At 36.0% G+C, this 24,039-nt stretch overlaps 1 non-coding gene across 1 annotated transcript; it reads right to left on the reverse strand.

Moving 5' to 3' along the window:
• Window positions 1-22,874: 22,874 nt before the first annotated feature.
• On the reverse strand, window positions 22,875-22,983 carry LOC120363514 (small nucleolar RNA U13). The gene has a single exon (XR_005579057.1). It is a non-coding gene; the product is annotated as a small nucleolar RNA U13 (small nucleolar RNA).
• Window positions 22,984-24,039: the final 1,056 nt, after the last annotated feature.

Genomic DNA, 24,039 nt, shown 5'->3' on the forward strand with positions numbered 1-24,039 from the left:
TGTCTTGTCACCAGATTCAAACTTCATGTATGTTGCCTCCTATGTTTAAGAATTAAACTGGAAAACCCTAATCTTGCTCTGGGAATAAATCTTCCTTAATGCTTTGAAATTCACTAATTACCTTGAAGAAATCTATAGCCTCTCTGTATAAGGGATGCTGTAATTGTTTATTTTTAAGTTATATTATCTCTTACCTTCTTCCAAAAGTGTTAACATGGTGTTACATTTCACATTATAATCTCTATATTATGAATCTAGAGTCACTAATGCTATTCTAGAAAATGACACTCATTATTTAAATTTATAAAAGGAAATTACAAGTACTGCCATGAAAAGAAAGAGAAATAGATTGGAGGGGCAAATTTTGTCATTTTGAATATACGGATTTACTAAAATCTATAATTGACTGAAATAATAAGGATATTAATGTTACAAATATAATGCTCCCCTCCCTCTCCTTTCTCTTCAACCAAAAGACCAAAATGTATTGTAACATTTAAAAAAATTAGTAAAGGAAATGCTTTTATGCTATCAGAGTATTTTTTGGGTTGGCTTGGTTTTATCTCTTCAAGAAACATTATTTTGCTTAATAAAAATTTTTTAAATGCCACCTAAATTTTTACAAATGAGGCAATCTGGCTGCTAAGGACTTTTAACTCCAAACTGAATGGACACTTGTAGGTCTTCATCTGGCTTGACCTCTGAGTCACTTTTGACACTACGATTATTTCTTCTAGCATCTTCCAAGATTTTGCTGTCTTGGTTTAATTCCTATGTCTGTGGTTGCTCTTTCTCAGTGCTTTTCAAGTTTTATCCCCCTCTTTCTCCTCATGGGAGTTTTCCTGAAAGTTTCTTGACTGTCCTCTCTGACTCCAGTAAACTCTCTGTTTTGGAACATCATGGCCAGACTTGTAACTTCAACTATCTGTTCAGCAATGAGTTTCAGATCCATAATTGCTTAGCAGATATCTCTTCTGAACTCCAACCCATATCTACATATGCCTATTACACATTATTTATCTCTAAGTCAATAGTTACCCAACTGAACTCACCATCTTTTCTACTTCTTTTCCATACTCACTCCTTCAAAACACTGTGATATGTGTCATCATCTACCCAAGGCTGAGCCAGAAACTGGGCAGTCAACTTGAACCATTCTGTCTTTCCATCCTCGATTCAATCTACCACCGAGTCCATTCTCTCAGTTCCTACCACTGCTATGTCAACACAGGTACACATTACTCTTATTTGCAATACCCACTAGCCTGCTAACAGATCTCCCCAGTTCATTTTGATATTTTTTTATCCACACTATACACTGATCCTAAATCTGTTCTTCTCAACTGACTGACTGCAAGAAAATCATATAATAATCATATCTAAGGGTTGAGGAAGGGGTAAGGTGAAAGAAAGGAGGCTTCTTTAATTAAACAAATCATAAGATAGAGTAATTGAGAAAATCTTATCAGAGATTATCATTGTTTTAGTCTTAAAAAAAGTGATTATTTTGAAATTTAACATTTTTTAAAGGAGGCCATATTATTTTATATATATATTAAAGGACAGCACATCATCTAAAAACTAAAAAACTATTCTGTGTAAAATTTGTTAGTGGATCCACATTATTCTTAGAATAAAGAGCAATTTCTGTTGCATGTTTTACAACTTTCTTCATGATCTGTCTCCTGTTTATCTCCCCCAACTTTTCATCAATGATTATTGAACCTAAACACCATACAGAACTAAAAGTGAGAAATTGCTATTTGATGTTTGATGCCATAATGTCTTTGCACATGCTCTGCACATATTTGAAATACCCAAAGCACTAGTGCACTCTCGCTCGCTCTCTCTCTCTCTCTCTCTCACACACACACACACACACACACACACACACACACACACGCTTCCTCCTGGCTGATAACTTCTTTTCCTTCAAGAAACCCATCAAGTTTAGTTGTTTATAGAAACTCTTCTTTGACAACAAAGTCAATTTTTAGGTTAAAAAATATGCCTCTATTCTCTGCTCTCATCTTTAAATATTGTGTGAATTCCTGTTATATTACTCATCATGGTATAATGAAATGCTTGGCTTCCTTGTCTATATTCTCAATACACAGTGAACTTAAGATTACATTTTCATCACTATATCCTCAACATACTAGCCTTGTTTTTGAATAAATGTTTTCTAAAACTACTGACACTTTTTAAAAAAGGTTTTACTAAATAAGAGTTAAAAACAAATTCTTTAATGTAGGGTTGTGTTGAACATTTCATATTTGATATCGTTTAGAGGAGCTTATAGCTTATAACATCTATTATATACAGAAGATAAATATAGATTTATTAGTTAAATTTTTAATTCTAAAAATTACATAATGGGGCATTAAAGTATAAGGTATTAAAAGGAAAGCTATTAAAGACAAAGTAAAACATAAAATTCCATATATTTTTTATTCTGTAAAAGCCATTAGTTAAATAAATTATGCTGAGTTCATCTGGTGATTTTTCACTTTAATTGGCTTTAAAATTCAAATTTATAAGCCTATGAAGAAAAGACAAATTGCTTCTAGTAGACAGTACGTAAAGAAATTTGGTGAATATAAACTAGCCTAAATAAATTATATTGCAAATTGTTTTGGAAAAAAAAATAGCCTCTTAAGGAAGATAAGCTTGCTATTACTAGCTAAGATGGTCCTTTAATGTCTTTATTATGTATATTAATTATTGCACAACTAACCAGTTCAACAGGTCAGCTTGGATTTGTTCCTGTTGAACACACAATTAAAAGTTACCATAAACTTTAAGGAATTGCAACAATGATATCTTAATGACCATCCTGAAAATATTTTTAAAACATTTGACTGTCTGCCAAAATTGTTTATCATCTCTTATGCTAAAGAATGGCACAGGAATTTTAAGAAATGAAAACAGCTTTTGTTTAATGCTCACCTGGCCTGTTACACAACTACTGTAAACAGAATATGTAGTCAGAATCCAGAGTAAGATAACAGCTTGCAGCTACCAACACAATCAGAGAAAAGAGTCACCTTCAGTTCTCACAATGCTTGTTGGTCATGGTCAATATATGGGCACTCAGGGCCTTTGGTAACCAACAGGCTATAAATCAGGGCAGAGAGCATAAACCCTTTTGTCTATTATTCACTGTCAACTCTTTTGAGTCTCTGTTGCATCCTTGGACTTACTTCCTTGAATGTCTAAGCACCTAATTATCTACTAGACTCATTGGTTCTTTTGCTAATTCATTTATTCTTCCATAAAAATAGAGTACTCACCTTGTACAGGCTCCATGCATCATACACAGTATACGGGGAATTCAAGATGAGGAAAAGAGGAATGGTCTTGCCCTTGTGGATCTCATAGTTTATTTGGGGAAATAAGGCATTCTTCAAAGACTCATTTACATATATATAATTCTAAATTTACCAAGTGTTATATAAGGGAAGATATATAAAATGATCAAAATGTATGGCAGGGAAGTGAGAAAGGATTTTCTTCCTCATTTTATTACATTATCTTTCTTAATTCCTTTTAGTTTTACATACTTCCATGCTCAGAAATCTTTTAGCAGGTGCCATTGACTAGAGCCTTGTTTCTCAAACATCTTCAAAACTTTCAGATATGCTGGCTCTGACCATTTTACTGTAATTGAGACCTGTTATGAGAATAATTGTCTTCCATGATGTTTAAAAATGGTGACAACAACGTCACTCAGATGCATCTAAAACTTTTTTTAAACGTGTATATTTTCGGCTTGCACAGTTTTTGGAAGAAATGACACAATTATTGCTCATTTTGTAAATACAGAGAAGAGAAACTTTTGGTCAGTGAATAGATTAAAGGGAGTCTGAGGGCCTGTTCCAAATGCTGAAGCTCTATTCAGGGTTGTACAAAAGTTATGGGGAAAATAAAATTTTAGTTAATCCTCTTTGTGAGAATTTGTGATTGGAACTCGACAGGAGAGAAAAGGAAGAATAGTTTTAAACAACCCATAGTTCCTTTGATGGATAATAATAAAGTTATCACATAAGAGGTACTTAATGACTGTTCCCTAAACGTAACCCAGCACTTATCCTACCACAATTCTATGCCAAGGTAAGGTTTGGTCACACCAGGATGGTATTTAAAGCATCAGAATGTGTAAATCCAATGTCCATTGTTTGAAACTTGAGCCTGACTGGTTTCACATATGGAGCAAATTCTGTGTAAATATTAATTTGACAACTGTCAGTTCCACATATTCAGAGTTAGTGTTATATAAACTGTCAACCCACAGCCAGGTTGAAGAGGCGGTGGATATACTCTGGGGAACCCATCTTATCAGTGTGCCCCACATTGCCTTTTTAAGTAAACAAACTGACAGAGTCAAGGGCAGAGTAAGGAGAGCTGCAATTTCATGGATACTCTCGGGTTAGGATTTTACTGCTTAAAGACGGATGCATCCTTGGCTTTAAGATTCTTCTCCTTTCCTAGCACAAATTTCACTTTTTCTAACACCAGGGAGCAATTTTACCAGTGAGGACAAAGGTCAATAACAAGTTCTAATTGAGAATCTGAAGGCTTTTCCTGGGGAACTAAGAATATGATATTTTTTCCAGGTAACAGGGCTTTTCTCAACTTTTTGAACCTTTTAGACCTGCAAGTTCTATCCCACAGGGAAGCAGAAAAAGCAGAGAACAACAGAACAGCCCTTAGCCAGAAAGAACTGAGGCCAGGCATCTACTAAGTCACCAGTTCACGGTGCTCTTGCTCTGCCTGCCTCTGCCCTACCTGTCTGGCCTACTTGACATTGTGCCAGTTCAAGTATTTCAGATCAAACCACCTGCTTAGTTCCTCCCTAGGACCTTGATCTAGACCGACCGCAGCTTCTCAGCCCCAGGCAAGATGCTAGGTCAGCTCTTTAGTGGATACTGGGGTGCCGCAGCTAGTCCAATGCTCCCTGGATGATTCACGCTGGTTCCTACCCACCAGATGCTATCAAAGCCATTGGCACAGTAGCTAGTGCTAGCTTTGAAAACCATAAACACACACCCGGTCAATGCTTTCTGCAGAGGCTTACCCTGAGCATGCAGCTCCACTTTATACTCAGTTGGATCAGCTTAAAACTCTTCTTGAAAGGAGCTCCAAATAAGTACTTGGTGTTCTGCTTTCTGCAAAGATTATTTTTCAGCCACAGCGTGCTGAAAAATAATGTACTGCATCATTATAAAAATAAAAATGATGTACTGCATCATTTTTTTAATTGCCACTCTCCTGGTGAAGGTTTTCTCAACCTCTACCTCACAGAACAGCTATTTAGATATCCTAAAAGTATTAATTACCTATATACATCCTGCCTAACAAAGTTGTGCTGTAATGGCATTATTTATTAATGCCAAAAGGGTTTTGAGACTATTACCTTGATCATCACTTGTGGGTTAATATTAATTACAGTTTGGCATGACAGTGATAAGAAATGTGGCATATTCAGCACATAGAGCTTCCTAAAACAGCTACAAGATTGGAAAGTACAGTACTATCCAGCCTAAAGTGTTACTTCAGTGTATGAGCGGCTATGTGCAAAGCTGATTTACAGTGTGGCAAATAAGAAAATGGGATGATATACAGCAGCAGAGATGCTGCAAGAATTGCCATGCGTGCACTGTTCTCCAACACCACCTACCATAAATTCTTACAAGATAAAGTGTATACCAGGGGAAGCAGTGAACCCTTTTCTTAACATTCCTTCCATTCTGCCAGAACTCTGAAATTACAATAGGGGAGAGTGAACAGGAGCCACTATTTTGAAAATCAGAGTGGACAACAGCAGGCAAAAAGCAGACCTGTGACTGGTTCTAGCTCCGTGTGAGTATATGTGACCTTGGGCAAGACTGAATCTCAATATTCTCAGCTGCTTTTCTGTTGTTTATTTTTCAGGAACAATGAATATCTTCTCTGTCAGTGCGAGGATAATATGAAATAATATATAATTGTCCTGTGTCACTAAAAATTATATAGATACCTGTGTGTGTAATAAAATTACCTAATTTGACATGTGGTCAATAAAGAACACATATAAAATAATGTCATGAATGAAATATAGTAGTTGTATATATCTGGATACTAGATATGCACAGAGCAAGTTTGAGACTACTCTAATGCTCAATATCACGAGCTTCCCAATTACATGAAATTTTAAGAAATATAGATAGGAAAGCAAATTATCTCTTGTATACCTTATGAAGGGAAGTAAGTTTTAAGTTACATGCTCAACTGGCCATATTGCATAGGATTTAAAAACCAGTAATTTGAAAATAGACTCGAAACCAATAGCAACATACAAGACAATTGAAATGGATAGAAATCTTTTATTATGGAGTCAGTTACCCTTCAGATGTCCCTGAAATGATTTTGACAGAAGAAACAACCAAAGGATACTTTCTTGACCTAAACTTGTAAATTGGTGGTAACATACCAACTATTGAAAGTAAACAAGTAGGTAAATTTTGATGTTTATTTATATTTTAAATTTCATTAGCGTAAAGACACAAATAATCCTAAATATTGAGTGTGGTATTACTTTTTAAAAATCTCTAGGCTGGGTGTGGAGGCTCATGCCTATAATCCCAGCACTTTGGGAGGCTGAGAACTTCAGATCAGGAAGTCAGGAATTTGAGACCAGCCTGACTGATATGGTGAAACCCTGTCTCTACCAAAAAATATAAAAATTAGCCAGGTGTGGTCACATGTGCATGTAGTCCCAGCTAGTTGGGAGGCTGAAAGAGGAGAATCGCTTGAACCCGGTAGGTGGAGGTTGCAGTGAGCCAAGGTCATGCCATTGCACCACAACCTGAACAACGGAGCGAGACTCTGTCTCAAGAAAAAAAGAAAAAAGAAAAAATCCGTAGGTAGTCATTCTTATAGCAACATTTCAAACAAATCTCTCAAAATTTTTTCAGAATGTTTTGCAACTGGAAAGAAATTATGAATAGAACTATACAGTAAAAAGGCAAAATCAATTAAACTAAAAGTTACTCAGGCTTTCTTCAAGGTCAGTGAAGCCTGACATGTCAAAAGCATATTTTAGGAGTAAATTATCTGTGAAAATCTTATGCTGCAATCGTTCAACAAATACTAAATGCCCAATGTATATAGTACCAGGCAAAATGCTAGGTGTGGAGGATATATTAGTTAGAAAGATAGACTAAACTTCTTCCTTCCTAAAGCTTATCCCAGCAGAAAATACACAAACTAAACAGATACAAGAGTTGAATAAATAATTGTAAGAATACAAAGTGCTGCCAAGTGAGTGTTTGAAATATACACAGAATCACTACCAAAAAAAATTAATTTGCAACTGGATGAAGAGAGTTACTAATAGGGACTATGGCTCACTTGAGTTTGGTTTTTGTTATTTTGTTTTTTTTTTTTGTTTTAGATAGAATCTCACTGTATTTCCTCAGCTGGAGTGCAGTGTACATATGATCTCAGCTCACTACAATCTCTGCTTATTGTATTCAAGCGATTCTCATGCCTCAGCCTCCCAAGTAGCTGGGATTACAGGCATGTGCCAACACACTCGGCTAATTTTTGTATTTTTAGTAGAGATGGAGTTTCACCATGTTCACCAGACTGGTCTCTCATTCCTGTCCTCAAGCAATCCACCTGCCTGGGTCTCGAGATTCTTGATTCATGAGATGAGAATTATATCATTGAGGAGGGGGTGGAAAGATCAGGATCAGTGAGTTAAATGAGACTGGTCAGTGGATGCAGAGGCCTTTTCAATTCAGGCAGCATTTGAGGGTGTCTTTACAGCAAGGCTTGTCAGAGACCCGGAAGCACAGAGAAAGGGAGCTGTTACCATTTGTATCCCCAGATCTATGAAATTCAGTGATTATAAGCCAGAGCAGAACAGTTTTCCTAGATGCTGAGATGTTGAGTCAGTTCTCTTTAGTCAATACACTTTTCTGAAATGGATAAACTCAACGCAATTGCATCCCTTAAAGCAGAAACGAATTATTTTTTCCTAACAGCAAATTAAACCTAATTTTTGCATTTTAATCATAATATGGGGGTGAAATAAAAATTCAAGCATGTTTTAAAGATATAAGAAGATATTTCAAGGAAACAACATTGCCAGAACAACTTCCGCAAATACATGCCTACACATAAGATTTGCAGTGGGAACATTATTACACTCTTTTTTGACTAGAGAAACTGGAAGAAAAAATGTTAGGGGAAGTAACTTTGCAGTTTACATCCTAGTTTTGCAATAAGTGGCTTTTTGGCCTTAAACAAGTTACTTAATCTTTTTTTGTCTCAGAATCGTCATTTGTAAAATGGAGTGAACAATGCCTCTCTCGCAGATTTGTGAGATTCCACCTGTGAAATGTGAATCCATAGCTAACAGAGACCAAATGAAAGTCTCCTAGGCTCTTTCTCAGTCCCCTGATATTCCCACTTAACTAAGACCAAATAAAAAAAGGAAAGAAAGAAAGAAAAAGAGAGAAGAAAAAAGAGGAGAAAACTTGCCTTTCTTTCTAATAGAGCCAGAGTTAGAATAAGAGATGCCTTCCAGGCACAAAGAAATTGGTAAAAATAAATTTGCATTTTAGCTATCAAGTGGTGATGTTGGGGACTCTAATTCAGTGACAAACACATAGTAGGTACTTCATAAATAGTGAATTAATTGAATGTAATGAAAAGAATGACTAAACTGAATACCTGAAATGAATAAATGAATGAATGAATGACACCCATCTTAAAGGATCTTTGAATCGCTACACACATAACTTTTCTTCAGGCTATTTCCTTTTAGGTTATTGGTTTTCAACTCTCACTTCATAATAGAATCTCATGGGTAACTTTTAAAATCATTATGCCCAGGAGACAACTTGCATCAGAATTTGAGCGGGGTGGGGGTGGAGATCAGTATTTTTTAAAGTTCCCCAGGTGACTCCAATGCACGTCAAAGGAGGTTCATTTTTTCTGTACTGGTCTGTGTCTCACCTCATGTATATTCACTTGATGACATTCCCTTTTATCCCCACTTTCAGTGCCTTTGAGATAATAATTACTTAATTACTATATTTTGTCCTAGTTTACTAATAGATGAGAATTAAATAATTCAGCCCTTGTTGGCTCTTGTTTCATCTGGTAACTAAGCACAATGTGGAATCATTTGTAATGATGGGAATTTTAGATAGAGTTGAAATGAATTACAATTCGAGTGAGCAAACCTGAAAAGGTAAATTTCTCTATTTCTCTGTACTTCAAAAAACCAGCCCCGCCTCCTATACCAATCAATCAGAATCTCTGGAACAAAAGCCTGGGCATCAGAATTTTTTGGTAAACTTAGAAATTGATACCTTCAGTAAGGTAGGAATTGTTCGTATTTCTATACATACATGGCTATCTGCCATAACCTTCAAAGCAATTTGTTCCCGTGGCCAATGGAGAAAGCAAAACAGAATGAGACCCCCATTTAATTTTTTTTTTTTTTTTTACACAGTGTCTTACTCTATCGCTGAGGCTGGAGTGCAGTGGCATGATCTCAGCTCACTGCAACCTCTGCCTCCCAGGCGATTCTCCTGCCTCAGCCTCCTGAGTAGCTGGGATTACAGGTGCATGCCACCATGCCCAGCTAATGTTTTTATTTTTAGTAGAGATAGGTTTTCACCATGTTGGCCTGACTGGTCTTGAACTCCTGACCTCAGGTGATCTGCTGCTTTGGCCTCTCAAAGTGCTGGGCTTACAGGCATGAGCCAACACACCCGGCTGAGACATCCCCTGCCGCTTCCTTTTGAAATGAGTAACCCTCCAGTCATCACTACTATTTCCTAGACAAGGTAAGGTCAGCATCTGGCCTGTGCCCTCTCTAGTCTGCAGGATACAAGAGTAGGCTAGACAAAATACACCATTTTAAAACCCAAATTTTTCATATAATTGGACATTTTTGGAACTCATATTCTGGTAGATTAAGGTTGTTCATTATTAGGGCTCTTACTGCATTTATAATTAAGCCTATTAATTGTTAAATATCAATTTTTCTCTTCTAAAAAGCATAAAACTAGCAAAATACTAATTTACATAAATGCATAAATGAGACCACCATATATTAAACATTTTGGGTTTTTGTTGTTTGTTTCAAGACAGTGTCGCATTCTATCACCCGGGCTGGAGTATGGTGGCACGATCTCAGCTCACTGCAACCTCCACCTCCTGGGCTCAAGAAGCATTTCTCCTACTGCAGTCTCCCAAGTACCTGGGTTCTACAGGCGCATACCACCAAACCCAGCTATTTTCTGTATTTTTTGTACAGATGGCGTATTGCCATCTTGCTCAGGCTGGTCTCAGACTGCTGGCTCAAGTGATCTTTCTGCCTCAGCCTCCCAAACATTTTGTTTTTTCTTTTACAGTCTGTTACCACTTGCTTGCTTTTCTCTATTCTTGATTCCACTTTCCCCATCCCACTTTATAACATTTATTCTATTTTTCCTTCCCAATTTTAACATGTTTCAACAATTTTAAAATGTAGTAACTATGCTACCATATTTTCAGTATATACATGCAAAAATTATACTTTTACAATTATTCGCAACATTAAAGTAAAATATAAATTTTTTTGCTTCTTTATCTGTCTTTTGTTAGATGCATTGTTTGTGAATATTTTCTCCCACTCTGTGTGTTATCTATTTATCCTGATGATTATTTCTTTTGCTGTGCAGAAACTTTTCAATTTAATTAGGTCGCATTTATTTATTATGTTTTGTTGCATTGTTTTTGTGTTCTTAGTCATGAATTCTTTGCTTAAGCTAATGTCTAGAAGAGTTTTTCCAGTTTAGGGTCTCAGATTTAAGCCTTTGATCCATCTTGAATTGACTTTTTGTATAAGGTGAGAGATGAGGATCTAGTTTCATTCTTCTACATGTGGCATGCCAGTTAATCTAGCACCATTTATTGAATAGGGTGTCCTTTCCCCACTATATGTTTTTGTATGCTTCGTTGAAGATCAGTTGGTTGTAACTATTTGGCTTTATTTTTGAGTTCTCTATTCTGTTACATTGTTCTGTGTGCCTATTATTATACCAGAACCATGCTGTCTTAGTAACTGTAGCCTTGTAATATAGTTTGAAGTTGGGTAATGCAATGCTTCCAGATTTGTTCTTTTTGCTTAGTATTGCTTTGGCTATGTGACCTATTCTTTGGTTCCATATTAATTTTAGAATTGTTCTTTCTAGCTATGTGGAGAATGATGATGGTATTTTTATGGGAATTACATTAAATCTGTAGATTGCTTTAGGCAGTGTGGTCATTTTCACAATATTGATTCTACCAATGCGTAAGCATGGGATTTGTTTCCATTTGTTTATTCCTAAGTATTTTCTTTTCTTTCCTTTTTTTTTTTTTTTTTTTTTTTTTTTTTTTTTTTTTTTACAGCTGTTGTAAAGGGGATTGAATTCTTAATTTGATTCTCAGCTTGGCCATTTGTTGGTGTATAGCAGTGCTACTGATTTGTGTACATTGATTTTGTATCCTGAAACATTACAGAATTCATTTATCAGATCTAAGAGCTTTTTGGATGAATGTTTAGGGTTTTCTAGGTATACAATCATATCATCAACAAACAGTGACAAGTTTTAATAGCTGCAAAATAATTCATCATGTGCAGGTACCATAAGTTAACCATTACAATGGATATTCATTTTCCTCCATTTTTGCTAGTATGAAAAATAATTACTATATTATTAATTAAACATCCTTATATGCTTATATTCACATATGGTGCTTTAACTCTTTAGCTTAAATACCTGGTTTGGGATTGCTGGATCAAAGGGCTTTTAGAAATTTTAATATCTATTGCTAGATGTTCTGTCCAAAAAAAGTAATAACTCATATATCCACTAGCAATATTTGGAAATACTCTTTTTCTCTGTGCCATCACAAATAGTAAGAAGATACAGGTATTTTACTATTTTGGCCAATTTAATTAGGTGCATAATAACATGTATTTTCAATTTAATTCACATTCCCTAACTCTCAGTAAGTTTATGCATTATTTATTTATTTATTTATTTACTAATTTATTTATTTAGAGATGGAGTCTCATTCTGTCACCCAGGCTGGAATGCAGTGTTGTGATCTTGGGTCACTGCAACTTCTGCCTCCTGGGTTCACATTTCCCTGACTGCCAGTGAGTTTGCACATCATTTATTTATTTTGAGATAGGGTCTGGCTCTGTCACCCAGGCTGGAGTGCAGTGGTGCTGTCTTGGCCCACTGAATCCTCTACCTCCTGGGCTCAAGCGACTCTCCTGCTTCAGTCTCCCATGTAGTTGGAATTTCAGGAGTGCACCACCATGCCTAGCTAATTTTTGCATTTTTAGTAGCAACGGCGTTTTACCATGTTGGCCAGGCTGGTCTCAAACTCTTGATCTCAAATGATCTGACCACCTCAGCCTCCCAAAATGCTGGGATTACAGGCATGAGCCCTGCATCAGGCCTATTTGCACGTTATTTTATATATTGTTGCTCTTTTGGATTTGCTGTTCTGCGAATTGCCCATTCATGTCCTCTGTCTAATTTTTCACTTGGAAACTGTACTCTCAATGAATTTTAAGGAATTTTTAGTATTTCATCACTTACGAAAGACAAAAAAAATTCACCTGTGTTTGGTAAATAATCTTTCTGTTTTTTCTAATTCAAGTTTTATTAGAAATTCCTGATAAATTTTTAAAATGTCATTTTCATCATCTGCTGTTATGACCACATGATTATTCTCTTTAAGTTTAATATTAAATGTTGTATTAAATGCTGGTGACTAGATTTTCTTCTAGGTTTTTATAGTTTTGGATTTTACATTTAAGTCTTATTTCACCTTGAGTTAATTTTTGTATAAGGTGTAAGGAAAGAGTCTAGCTTTAATTTTTTGCATATGGCTAGCCAGTTCTCCCAGCACCATTTACTAAATAGGGAATCTGTTCCCCACTGCTTGTTTTTGTCAGATTTTTTGAGGATCACATCACATGTTCTCACTTATAAGTGGGAGCTGAACAATGAGAACACATGGACACATGTGAGGGGAACAACACACACTGGGGCCTGTTGGGGGAGTAGGGTCAGGGAGAGCATCAGGAAGCTAACAGATGCTGGGCTTAATACCTAGGTGATGGGTTGATAGGTGCAGCAAACCACTATGGTACATATTTGCCTATTCAACAAACCTGTACATCCTGCATATATACCCCAGAATTTAAAAGTTGATGAAAAAAAAAATTTGGTGACAATCCTGACAATGAACCACCATTCATTTCCAAAACAAAACCTTTATCATAGTATATCAATTGTCTGATAAACTCTAAGATTCTTTATCTAATATTTTTTACCTGTATGTTAAGATCTAAAACTATATTTTCTCTACTTGAGGGTTGTAAAATGCTATATTTATGTTCATATTCAAGTATGTATGTGTGTTGTATATGTGTTTGTCTAATATTATTTTATTCAAAGCATCTCTTAAAAATTTTTTTCTATTGGACATATTCAAAATTTAAACCAGTATTCCAAAGTTTCATTATATAAATTCAAATAGATTTTAATTTAATTTCTAATAGATTTTAGCTTATATGCTTAGTTGTTATACTTGGTGCATAAAAGTTTATGACAGTATACCTCCATTAATAGTAATTTTATTATTATGTCTTTCTTTGTCCTGATTATTGCTATTATCATTAAATTTTAGCCTCTCTAATATTTATAATACCACCACACTTGCTTTATTTTGTTTCTATTTGGCACATATCTCTCTGCTCATCTCTTGTTATTATGTATTTCCTATAAGGGCAGTACATAGTTGTGCTTTTTTACTTCAATCTGATGGTCTCGTAAAGTGAGATTTCAGTCAGTTAACACTTACTGTAATGACAGACATAAGTTTTTATTCCTTTTTAAACTGTTTTATCACAGTCATTTCTGCTATAGCACTTGTTTTAAAACATAAATTTTTTCCAACATGATTGACACACAGGGAATGACTTCAGCTTACAACAAATTTTGTATCTCCTTATGAATCATTACCTCTTAAAAAACACTGAAGGCAGAAAACTGTATGGTTAGATGAAGCCATGTGGGAATTAATACATAAAACACATACATCCTCAGACCTGAGCTATCTACCAGTTACCTCAGTCCACAGCATGCGTTAGCCTACACGGTTCTGTTTTTCCATTCTTCTGAATTTAGGAACTTTCCTACTCAAAAAACACTCTTTTAATTAACCTCTCAAACATGTCTAAGCATGTGTTCAAAACCAACAAGCCATGCATGTGAAAAAAAATCTTTAAGTACTGATGATATTGAAGATCATCTTGAACTAAAGTGTTTTGAAAGAAAGTAGAGAATATGTGATATCTTCAGCGCAATAACCATGAAGGAATCCACATAGTGGACCATCAGGGACAACTCTGCAAAAATGCATGGCTATGTCTTGAATGACTTCAAGCACTGTGAAGTCAATAACAACAAGGCCGAAAGAAATACAAGAAACTGAAATATTGTTGAGCATATGAATTGAAGACCAAATAGGGCGATGATCAAAAGCAACCTTTCTGACAACCAAAGAAAAATCATAGTGAAATAGAAAGCACTATCTCCATACAAAGACTGTTATCACCAAATCCTGCATAATTGGCTCCTTTCCGTGCTACTAGAGGCTTGTTTGGTGGTTTCAAACACTGTTACAACTCCTAAAGCCTTCATATCAGTAAAGCTATAAGTGTAGATGAGAAAGTCACAGACTTCTAGGAGGGCTACCAAAGTTAATTAAAGGAGAACGCTATGCATTGGATCAAATTTTAAATATTTATGACATAGGTATCTATAATAAACATAGGCTTCCAAATAACTGCATCTCAAAGGAAAAACAAACGTGCCCCAGTTTTTAAGGCTGCAAAAAGACTGCAAATTTTGACAACCCTCTTTTCACTACTACGTAGTAACTCACAAGCTGCAATCCTTCCAACTTTCATTTTCACAAGCAAACTGTAGGATATTTCAAGGTAAATTGTCATATTGTAAACATTAATGTATTTTTTAATTTTCCCCATATAACTTGTCTTATTTATTTACTTATTTATTTAGGAGACAGTGTCTTGCTCTGTTACCCAGGCTAAAGTGCAGTGGGTCAGACATGGCTCACTGCAGCCTCCAACTCCAGGGCTCAAGCAATCTTCCCACCTTTCAGCCTCCCAAGTACCTGAAACTGCAAGCACATGCCACCATGCCTGGCTGATTTTTGTATTTTTTGTAGAGACAAGGTTTTGCCATGTTGCCTGGGCTGGTCTCTAACTCCTGGGCTTAAGCGATCAGCCCACCTTGGCCTTCTTGGATTATCACACCTTGGATTACAGGTGTGAGCCACCATGCCTGGCCCCATTTTTAAATTTCATGATTTTGCAGAGGGCAGTCATTTCTTGTAATGAATATTAATATAGAAATGGCTGCATTTTATATTATCCTTTTTTCTTTCCTTTCCCTTATTTTTTCTGGCTAGATGGTTGTGATTCATTTCATTGTTTCATTCATGTTAATTGGTAATTTTCTCTATTTTTCCACTTTTAATGTTTATATTAATGATATTATTAATCGGACACACTATCTTTTTTATATCCCCACTACTGTTTAAAAAACAAATAGTAACTGATATGGTTTAGATCTGTGTTCCCCTAAATTCCATGTTGAATTGTAATCCCGTGTTGGAAGTGAGGGCTGGTGGAAGGTGATTAGAGAGTGGAGGTGGATTTCTCATGTGGTTAACACCATCTTCTTGGTGCTATTCTAGTGATAGTGTGTGAGATCTCACTAGATCTGGTTGTTTAAAAGGTGTGTGGCACCACCCTGCCTTCCCTTGCTGACCCCTGCTTTTGCCATGTAATATGCCCGCTTTGCCTTTGCCCTCTGCCATGATTAGAAGTTTCCTGAGGACTCCCTAGAAGCAGATGCCACTATGCTTACTACGTAGCCTGCAGAAGCATGGACCAATTAAACTTCTTTACTTATAAATCACCCAGTCTCCAGTATTTCTTTACAGCAGTGTGAGAACTGACTGGTACAATAACCCTTTCCTCAGCCAAGATGCTCTAATTCCATTATGCTGTCTACTTTCCCACCCTGTACATGTGTATGTGTGTATGTATGTTTCCCCTTTGGAAATCACTAAAAAACAAAGCCACAAACATGTTAACCTTCCACTGAGTTTCCACTAGACTCTATACAGCTCTCTATAAAATCCAGTGATAAACAATCAAGTCCAAGCCTTCTTTGGAGTCTCTTGGGCACTAATTACACCAGAGAAGGATACCCAGAGACCTCATTTCCCCATAGCCTCACAGGTCTCAGCAGCCATTTGCCTCAGGACATGCACACAGTTCGAATGGAGCAGGTAGCAGAGAAGAAGAGCACCCAGTTCAGGTCACTGTCTTCCTAGAGTCTCCTGTTTTGAATCTTTGCACATTAACTTGAAGAGGCATTTTCTTTTTTCCCAACAGAAGAGTTTCAATATGCATCTTTTAAATTCTGTCTGCTTGTTCCTTATTGTTTAATTTTACAAATGAACCAAAGAAAACTAAAATTCTATGATATTTTGAAAGAAATATAGTTGCATCCACCCCAGCTATATGTACTAACATAAACTCTGTTTGGTGAATCAATATATCATTATATTCACTTTGGTAAACAGCTGTGATTTCATTGTAACTGGCACCAACTCAAGGAAGAGAACCAACAGCTTTTTTTCTTTTTCTAAACACTGCAAGTAGAATAAACAAGTCTCCTGAAATTTTGTTTACCATCAACTTTTAAAAATAATTAAATAAAATAAACTTCAGACTAAAAGGTTTGACTTAGAAGTTCTAAGTAATTGTCAGTTGAAATTAATAAGCTTTTACTCTGAAGATAAAATATAAAACGTCCTGTATAAAAATAATGCTTATATGACCTTTTATTGGATTCTAGTAGCCAGTATTTCCTAGGTCTGCTTACACTAATTACTTTCTAGAATAATCCTGAATAACAATAACATTTTTTGTTCTCTGTGATTTTAACAATCACTCATTATAATTAAAGTGGCTTGAAAATCTTATTTACCCTGGAACAAAGAAAATGTTTAGAAGAACTAAATGAGTGATTATTTTTGGCATGAAGAACAGTCGCCCTTTTGCTCCCCTCACAACTCATTCTTACAGCCAAAGCAAGTTTTGATAATTCGGGGAAAAAAGAAACAAGTGTTAAAGGAATTCTATGAAACTACCTCTTTTTATCATCAATTTAAAGCTTCACTTCTAAAAGGCCCAGTGACTGCTGTATTTATTACTCAATAAACTTGTAATTTCTAACAATGAGTCCAAATTTATAAGCCAGGCCACTTGTTTTTCCCAGGAAGCTTGCCATAATGAAATTACCTTTCAAATTACATTGCTATTATTCAATAGTACTAAAACACTCCTACTGTGAGCACTAATTTGCACAAACTACCATTGCACTTGGCACTGATAAAAATACAAATATATTTTAGAATGACATTTGAATTTGGAAATATGCCCAGTGTTACTCTTTACTCTGAATAGAAAGAACTGCTTGTGGTTCTGGGTAAAAATATGATTGCTTATACCTAATATATATATTTTGAGACAGAGTTTCACTCTTGTTACCCAGGCTGGAGTGCAATGGCGCAATCTCGATCTCGGCTCACCACAACCTCCGCTTCCTGGGTTCAAGCAATTCTCCTGCCTCAGCCTCCCGAGAAGCTGGGACTACAGGCATGCACCACCATGCCCAGCTAATTTTTGGTATTTTTAGTAGAGACGGGGTTTCACCATGTTGACCAGGATGGTCTCGATCTCTTGACCTCATGATCCACCCACCTCGGCCTCCCAAAGTGCTGGGATTACAGGCTTGAGCCACCGCGCCCAGCCTTATACTTTCTAATAAGAGAATTTCATGTGCAAAAAAATCTAGTTACCTATAATTGTGAGGTCAATTTTTTGTGAATTTTCCCTTTAAAAATAAATTTAAGGCTGGGCACAGTGGCCCATTGTAATCCCAGCAATTTGGGAGGCCAAGTCAGGCAGATCTCTTGAGCCCAGAAGTTTGAGACCAAACTGGGCTACATGGTAAAACCCCATCTCTACAACAAACACAAAAATTAGCCAGGTGTAGGGTTGCATGCCTCTAGTCCCTGCTACTTGGGAGGCTGAGGTGGGAGGATCACCTGAGCCCAGTAGATTGAGGCTGTAACAATCCAAGATTGCATCACTGCACTCCAGCCAGGGCAATGGAGAGAGATTTTGTCTCAAAAATAAATAATAATAATAATAATAATGGGAGTATTTTTAGAAGATAGGATGACAGAGTAGAGAATAACCAGAAATCTATCTCCCTACCTAAACAACAATTATACTGACAGGATTTATCTGATGTAATTATTTTAAAACTGTGGAGCTTACTGAAGGCTTGTACCTTCCAAAGGAATCCTTGTTTAGTGAACTGCTATTACTTTTGTCAATTTTAGTTCTTAGTGAAGGAGTAACTACCCATCCCCCACACCTAGTTCCTGGGCAGGGAGCCATGCACATGTTCCTGGAGCAGCTTGAATGCAAATTGTGGGAATCAGTGTGACAAAAAGGACACTGTTCTCCAAATATCCAGATCTGAGCTTTGATTACTGATTGTTGTTTCTGATCTCAGAGGTGCAAAGACGCAGGCAGCTATTGTTTTGTACCTTCTCAAATTGCTGCTACTCATTCCTACCCCCAAATGAATTGACTTCCAAGGGATTTTAAGGGCCACTATCTCTTCTCTCTTCCCTTTATTTTTCTCCTTTTGCCTTTTTGAGAGCCAGACATTAAAGTCTGGGACATTCAAAAGCAGCTGTATATGTGAGGAAAATTAGAAAGTGACCACTGTTAAAGCAAACTAAATATAGCGTGAAAAGGATGCTGTACTTTTATATTGCATCCTTGTGGATGAACCTAGCTTAATAGTCAGATGAGAGTGAAAATCTAATCTAAGAGTATGAACCTGTAACAATAACTCAGTCTTGAGTAATCCCAGAGGTCATACTTCAACCACTCACAGACTGCTAAGTGTCAAACTGTGTTCAAATAAGGCAAACATAAACCTGTAACCAATTCCTCTGTTTCTGTGCCTCAGCATCAATTTCTGCAGGCTATTTCCCTTTTTTTGTCTACAAATCTTCTTCCGCTATATGGCTGTGCTGGCGTCTCTGTGAATCTGCTATGATTCTGGGGGCTGCTCAATTTGCAAAATATTCATTGCTCAGTTAAACTCCTTTAAATTTCATTCAGCTGAAATTTTTCTTTTATCACCACATAAGCCCATGGGAGAGCACAGGCTCAGAAAATACCTGAGAAGACCTTAAGTATATATCTCAGTCTGATTCTTGACACAGAGATAGCCTAGAACATGCAAATTTAAAAAAATCATTAAACAACAAACAGCCAAAAAACAGCAAACCCAGGGGAAGGGAGGAGAATCTGGTTTCTAGAGTTACCACTTTATTAAATTTAAATGCCCAATTAAAAAAAAAAATCACAAGGCATGCAAAGAAACATGAAACGATGGCTCATTCAAAGAAATAAATAAATAAATCAACCAAAACTATCTCTGAGTAACACAGATGGAAGATCCACTAGACAAAGACTTTAAAACAATTGCCTTATTAAAAACTAAAAGAAGATGTAAACAAAAATCAAGAAAATGAAGAATGAACAAAATAGAAATATCAGTAAAGATATCTAAACCTAAAAAGAAACTAAAATTAAATTCTGGAGATGTAGATATTATAACTAAAACAAAAAAAATTCCCTAGAGAGATTCAAAGGCAGGTTTGAACAGGCAAAGAAAGAATCATTGAACTTGAAGGTAAGACAATGGAAATTATTGAGTCTAAGGAAGAGAAAGGAAAAAATATTGAAGAAAAGTGAGCAAAGCCTAAGGGACCTGTAGCATACTATCAAGTAAACCAACATACACATTGTGGAAGTTTTAGAAGAAGAGAGGAAGAGGTAGAGAGAATATTTGGAGAAATAATGGCTGAAAAACTTCTGACACTTGATGAAAGACATGAATATAAACATCCAAGAAACTCAACAAATCCAGATATGATGAACTCAGGAGAACCACACTGAGATACATTATAATCAAATATTTGGTTGACAAGGACAGACTCACTATATAAAAGAGATTTTCAACAAGATCAAAAGTAGATTTCTCATTAGAAACCTTGGTGGCTCAAAAGGCATTGGGCCAATATATTCCAAGTGCAAACAAAAAACAAAACAAAACAAAAAAAGCAAAACAAACAAAAAAAAACCCTATCAACCAAAAATTCTATATCTGGCCAAACTGTCCTTCTAAAGTAAGAAATTAAGACATACTCCCAGATGACTGGGCATAGTAATTCACACCTGTAATCCAGTACTTTGGTAGCCTGAAGCAGGAGGATTGCTTGAGGCCAGGAGTTCAAAGCCAACATGGGAAACATGCTGAGACCTCATCCTTACAAAAAATAATAGTTAAAACAGAGGGCATGGTGATGCATTCTTGTAGCCCTGGCTACTTGGGTGGCTGAAGTGGGAGGGTCGCTTGAGTCTAGGAGTTTGAGGCTGCACTGAACTACAATTATGCCACTTCACTCCAGCGTCAGTGACAGATCAAGATCTTGCCTCTAAGGAAAAAAATATATATTCCCAGAAAAACAAAAAACAAAAATGAGGAAGTTCAGGAGTTCATTACCACTAGAACTGTCCCAAAAGAAATGCTCAAGGGAAGCCTGCAGCATGAAATGAAAGGACACTGGATAGTCATTCAAAGACATATGAAAAAAATATAACTATCTCAGTAAAGGTATATACATGTGTAATCATAAAACCAAGTATTGTTGTAGTAACGGTTTATAACTCCATTTTTTGTTTTATACACAATTTAAGAGAAAACATTTAAAAAATCATTACTCAAAAACCTAATATTGTAACTTTGGTTGGTAACTCCACATTTCATTTTCTATATAATTTAAAAGACTCATGTATTTTAAAGAATTATTTGTTTATGTTTTAGGGTGCATATTATATAAAGATGTAATTTTATGACATCAGCCACTGAAATAAGTGGGCATAAAGATATAAAGAGTAAAGGTTTTGTATATTATTCAAGTTAAGCTGGTATAAATTTAAATTAGAGTATTATTACTTTAAGATGCTAAATGTAATCCTCCTGACAACCATAAAGAAAATACAGAATATATACACAGGAAATGAGAAATAAATTTAAACACTTCACTGCAAAAAAATCAACTAAACACAAAAGAAGACAATAGTGCAGAAACTGAGGGATAATAAAATATAAGGCATACAAAAAACAAATAGTGAACCGACAGAAGTAAGACTCTCCTTATCAGTAATTACTTTAAATAAATATGGAGTCAACTCTCCAATCAAAAGATACATACTGGCAAAATAGATTTAAAAAATACATGATCCAATTAAACACTGACTACAGAGACTCATGTTAGATTAAAAAATACAAACAGATGGAAAGTGAAAAGATGGAATGATAGGCTGGTGCAGTGGCTCATACCTGTAATCACAGCATTTTGAGAGGCCAAGGTGGGTATATCATCTGAGGTCAGGAGTTTGAGACCAGCCTGGCCAAATGGTGAAACCCTGTCTCTACTAAAAATAGGAAAAAATAGCTGGGCATGATGGCGCATGTTTGTAATCCCAGCTTTTCTGGAGGCTGTGGCAGGAGAATGACTTGAACCCGGGAGGTGGAAGTTGCAGTGAGCTCAAATTGCACCATTGCACTCCAGTTTGGGCAACAAGAACAAGACTCCATCCCCCACCCCCCCCAAAAAAAAAGGTGGAATGATAGAAAAAGCTATTCTGGCCTGGCATTGTGACTTGCACCTGTAATCCTAGCACTTTGAGAGGCAGAGGTGGGCAGATTGCCTGAGGTCAGGAGTTCCAGATCACCCTAGGCAATGTGGTGAAACACTGTCCCTACTAAAATACAAAAAATTAGCAGGGGTGGTGGTGGGTGCCTATTATCCCAGCTTCTCTGGAGACTGAGGCATGAGAATTGCTTGTACCCACAGGCAGAGGTTGCAGTCAGCTGAGATTGTACCATAACATTCCAGACCGGGCAACAGAGGGAGACTCTGTCTCCCAAAAAAATAAATAAAAGTGGGTTTATTTAAAAAAAAAAAAAAAGGTAAAAGAAAAAGTTATTCCATGCAAATAGTAACCAAAAGAGAGCAGCAGTGGCTGTACCAATATAAGACAACATATACTTTAAATTCAAAAAGTTAAAAAGACATAAATAAGGACATTATAAATTAAAATGTTCAATACAGCAAGAAGATATAAAAACTCCAAACACTCATGCATCTAATAACAGACCATCAAATTATATGAGGCAAAAGCTGGCAGAAATGAAGAGAGAAATGTAGTTCTACAATAATAAAGATTTCAATACTCCCCTCTCAATAATGAAGACACCAATCAGACACAAGCTAAGAAAGGAAATAGAAGACAACACAGTAAACCAACTAGAGCTAACAGACATATACAGAGCACTACCCAACATAAACAGCATACACATTCTTCTCAAGTACACATGGAATATTTTCCAAGATATATCATATATTAAGTCACAAATTCTCCACAGATTTTAAAAGATAAATATTATGCAAATTGTCTTCTCTGACCACAAGAGGATGAAATTAGAACTCAATAACACAAGGTAAACTAGAAACTTCACAAATTTTTGGAAACTGCACAACACACTTCTTTTTCCTATTTTTCACATCAGGAAAAAGTAATGTGCCTATGTTGCAAGAACCAGGTTCAAGAAAGGTACATCTCATCCATGTACATGAAAACCTAATCATCAGGCTTGTGAGCTATAAAAGGATCACACAGCACAGTCTTCAATAACCAATGGGCCAAAAAAATCACAAAAGAACATATAAAATAATTAGAGACAAATGAAAATGAAACTACAACATACCAAAAGGTATGGTAGACAGCAAAATTGGTGCTAAAGTAAAAAACTATGGCTGTAAATACTTAATGTTAAACAAAAAAGATTCTCAAAACAATAGCCTCACTTTATTCCTTAAGGAACTAGAAAAAGAGAAACTAAACTCAAAACTTGCAGAAAGAAGGAAATAATAATGATTAGAGCAAAGATAAAATGGAGGATGAAAAAAACAGAGAAAATCAATAAAAACAAAAATCGATTCAAGATCAGCAAAATTGATGAAATTTTAGCTAGATAAACTAAAAAAAAGAAAAATTTAAATTAATAAAATAAAAAATGAAAGTGGAGACTTTACTAATGATTCCACATAAATAAAAGGAATTATAATAGGATGGGTGGGGTGGCTCACACCTATAATCTCAGCACTTTGGGAGGCCGAGGCAGGTGGATCCCTTGAGGTCAGGAGTTTGAGACCTGCCTGGCCAAAATGGTGAAACCCCCTTTTTACTAAAAATACCAAAATTAGCCGGGTGTGGTAGCCTACACCTACAATCCCAGCTATTCAAGAGGCTGAGACAAGATAATCACTTGAACCCAGGAGGCAGAGTCTGCAGTGAGCCGAGATCACACCACTGCACTCAAGCCTGGGCAACAGAGCAAGACTCGGTCTCAAAGAAAGAAAGAAAGAAATTATAAGACAGTACTAAGAACAAGTGCCAGCAACTAAGTAGCTTATATAAAATGAAAAAATTTCCGAAGCACAAAACCTGCAAAGACTATATCCTGAAGAAATAGAAAACATGAATAGACTTCTAACTGGTAAGAAGATTGAATCAGTAATCAAAAAATCTCTTGAAGAAAAGCTGTGGACCTGATGGCTTCCTCAGTGAATTCTACCAAACATTCAAAGAACTAATAGTAATCCTTCTCGAACTCTTCCAGAAAATTGAAGAAATATGATGGTAGAGCTAAATAAGCATGACTATAC

Source organism: Saimiri boliviensis, chromosome 4 (genome assembly GCF_048565385.1).
Source record: "Saimiri boliviensis isolate mSaiBol1 chromosome 4, mSaiBol1.pri, whole genome shotgun sequence".
Classification (NCBI taxonomy): domain Eukaryota; kingdom Metazoa; phylum Chordata; class Mammalia; order Primates; family Cebidae; genus Saimiri; species Saimiri boliviensis.